The following is a 4,054-nucleotide window of genomic DNA, read 5'->3' as shown; positions in this document are numbered from 1 at the left end:
CCGGAATTCAAGCCCCGGGTGGCTGGCCTTGCCACAGCCCGGTGTTAGCTTGGTTTCTTTATGCTGTATAAGCATACTTTCTGTGGCCAATAGAGCAGATGCTTATGGCCAATAGAGCGGGTTCTTATGCTCATCTGAATACAGTAAATATTCTAAATCCTTATGGCCATTAGAACAAATTCTAATAGTCATTGAATTGGTTTCAATGGTGATTATAGTGACTTTGTAATATCATTGGGATACATTCTCATAATCATTAGAGCAGGTTCTTATGACTGATACAATACCTTCTAATGGTCATAAAAACACACATTCTTATGGGTATTAGAGTAAGATGTTGTGATGTTTAGAGTACTTTGTTGCCATATTATAATGGTTTTGTAGGGTCATTGGGCCACTTTTCTATAGTTATTGAAGCAGGTTGTTATGACCAATTACAATAGTACTTAAAGTGGGTTCATATAATGGTGATAATACATTCTTATAGTCATTAGAGTGAGTTCATATAACCAATATAATTGCTTCTAATGGACCATACAAACACATGTGTGGGGTCATTAAAGTGGATTGTTATGATGGTTACATCACTTATTATGATTGGAGTGAGTTGTTATAGTGCCTTCTAGTGATCATTAGAGTGAGTTTTTATGATTGTTAGTGTTGTTTCTAATGATTATTAGAGTAGGTCTTATAGTCAATAGAGCAGATTCTAATGATCATTAAATTGGTTTCAATGGTGATTACAGTAACTATGTAACATTATTAGGACACTTTCTTATGGTCATTAGAGTGAATATAACCTTCTCTATGACTAATATAGACATATTATGATTATTAGAGTACTTTGTTATCTTCATTATAATGGCTTTGTAGGGGCAACAGCTTTTGGGGGTCATTAGAGTGGATAATCATAATCAATATAGTAAGTTGTTATAGCTATTATAGTATGTTTTTATAACCATTAGAATATGTTCTTATGATGATTATAGTATGTCTTTATGACTATTAGAGTGGGTTATTATGTTGATCATGATACTTTCTTATAGTGATTAGGGTAGGTTCTTATAATCAGTGTAATCCTTTTTTGTACTTGTAAAAGTGGTGAGTCTCATAACCAACTACAAACACATTGATAGGGTTATTACAGCAGGTTCATATGGTGATTAGAGTGAGTCTTATGGACATTGAAGTGTCCTTTTTTCTATGACAGTTAGAGGGGGTTCTTATGGTCATTAGAGTGATCATAGTGACTTGTTATGATAATTGTAATACCTTCTTATGATCATTACAGTAAGCTGGGAAGACTGTTAGAGTAGGTTGTTATAGCCATTACACTGAGTTGTTATGGCCATTACAGTAAGGTCTAATGGTAGTTATAGTAGGTTCTTAGGGTGCACTATTTAATAATAATAGTACTTTCTTATGGTTCTTATGAAAATTAATAAGATGCCAATACATTGTTATTATAGTTACTAAAGTAAATTCTTATGATGGCCAAAGCCAGTTCATATGGCAATAGTAGTACTTTCTTCTAATCATTAGAGCAAGTTCTTATAACCAATATGATACCTTGCAATGGTTAATACAAGCTTGTTAATAGGGTTACTAATGCAGATTGTTATGATTATTTGAGTGAGTTGTTATCATCATGAAAGTGGGTTGCTACAGTTATTGGAGTAAGTTCTTATAATGATTAGAGTGAGTTGTTATACACATTAGAGTTGGTTCTTATAGTGGCTCCAGTGGGCTCTTACATTCATTGGCATACTTTGTTATGATTATGAGAGTCAGTTGTTATCATCATTATAGTGGATTGTTATGACCATTTGAATACTTTGTGATGGTCATTAGAGCAAGTTCCTATGGTCATTTGAGTGATTTGTTTTGATTATTTTATAGTTGTTAGATTGGTTCACTGTATTATTGAGGTCAGCTGTGATAACCATTCAAGTAACTTCATATGATCATTAGAGTGAGTTGTTATGATAATAACAATACTTTTGTATACTCACTAGAGTAAGTTTTGATAATTCTCATAATAATTATAATACTTTGTTATACTCATCATGGGAACTTCTTGTGGTCACTAAAATGTATTGTTATCATAATTAGGGTGGCTTTATATAGTCAATGCGAGACTTGCTTATACTTATTACAATGAAATCAATGACACAACTTTTTATAATGACTGTTACGCTTGTCATAGCAGACTTTATTTGATTCCAAAGCTATCAAAGAGCAACAAGACATGTTCCATAAAAGGAAATTGCCTTATATGGTAAAGACCAAAGTGGTAAAGGATCATTTTCTGAGTATGGGAAAATTTGCCCCAGCACTTTTACTTATTTATTTAAGCTTCAACATCCAAATTAATAATTTAAACACAGTGTATAAAGCAAATTTGATGAAAAAATAAAAATGAACCATTGACTCCTCAATGGATCCAGTTTTTATCCTTTATACAAAACATAAGTTGAAGGCAATACAATACACCAGCAGCCAAATTATCCATTGTTTTCAAAGCTAAAGCCAATAGAGTGCAGTGAGTGACTTCAATAGAAGAAAATTACCTATAACTAATTTAAGTAAGCTTGAGACATCTGGTTTTTCAGAAATCAATCTGCCAGTATTTATCCACTCCCCTCAAGTAAAGCAAGTCTTATGAAATAAAAAGATATAATTGTACCCTTAATGAATATAGTATTGAAGAGTCTGCAAATATAATGATTATTATAATAATCACTGTAAACAAGCATGGATTTAGATATTTGCTCCTAGAAACTGGTCAGCTGGCATTGATACACTTGCCTCAAGTGACAATAAAATAACCTGAATAATATTCTAAACCTCAGGAATCGCCTTGCCATGCATAGCATTGGCCCACTTAAACCTAGTTAGTACAAAGGCTGCTTGAAACTGCATTACCAAATGGCAGGGACAACCTGTGCTGGCTGTTGAGCACATGGCCATAAGCAAGGTGAGCAGAATTCTGACCATTGTGCTGTAAGGAATACACAGAGTGGGTGGCATTCACAAAGGCATGAGAGCAGAAAGTAACATGTTGATTGTCTCATCTGCCCTGTGGCGATCAACATGTTTGTTGAACTCCGCTCCAGGATGCCGGAATGCCAAAACTGCAGGCCTTTCTTGAGTTCCTGCACTCTTTTGTGAATAGCTCCTGTTCCTGTGGACGGATTTGCCTCAAACTTGGTATGTACCCTCCTTATTATGTATCTGAAAATATATACACTCACATAAGAGGGGGGAAAAATCTGGGCTTTCTATTTTTCAATTACAATGTTACTAGTGTTCTAATCATTTTAGCTCAACTACTCAGAAAATGCGGTATTGCTACAGGCTTTTAGATGCTATATCTGACTCCAGGCTGGTTATGTGTATTACTTTTTAATGTTACTTTAAAGGGGGAACACTTCATTGAACTGTCATTTCAATTACAAGCTGTATAATGGGTTTAAATGCCCTATTTCAATCAAAACTACTTTTGTGATAGGATTTCCTTGCATGTAGCAATGCAAGTGAAGTAATAATCAACACTAGGAGTTCTTATGATGACCCTACAAGCACTAAGGCAGTGCTTATACTAAGTTAAGCCTTTGTTATACAAGTTTACTACCTACAGCTGCCAAAAATGGATAAATGGCCTTCCTAAAACAGAAATTACCTTATATGGTCGAAATCAAAGTTGTAGTCCATCAACCCAAATGTATGGCAGAATTGGTTTGAAGGCCTATATTTGCATAGTTAAGCCACCAAATGCAAAACAAAATTTGAGTGCAGTGTGTATAAGAGTTATATTATTTAAAATTGTGTGTGCTTTTACCATTAATGGACCAGGTTTTGACTGTAAGTATATAATGTTATTATATTGTATGCTTGTAATGAGATAAGAGCATCATTGTAATAAAAAGCGGCCACATTGGTTATATCAATCATGAATAAAGCAGAATGATCAGATTGAGCCCATATCAGGCAACTGATAAGATGATCTTTTGTTTGGTTGTTTGACCAAGTTGCATCGGCTGGGTTTGAATTC

Source organism: Postia placenta (assembly GCF_002117355.1).
Source record: "Postia placenta MAD-698-R-SB12 unplaced genomic scaffold POSPLAscaffold_23, whole genome shotgun sequence".
NCBI classification, from domain to species: Eukaryota; Fungi; Basidiomycota; class Agaricomycetes; order Polyporales; family Adustoporiaceae; genus Rhodonia; species Rhodonia placenta.
This window is presented reverse-complemented; position numbering follows the sequence as displayed.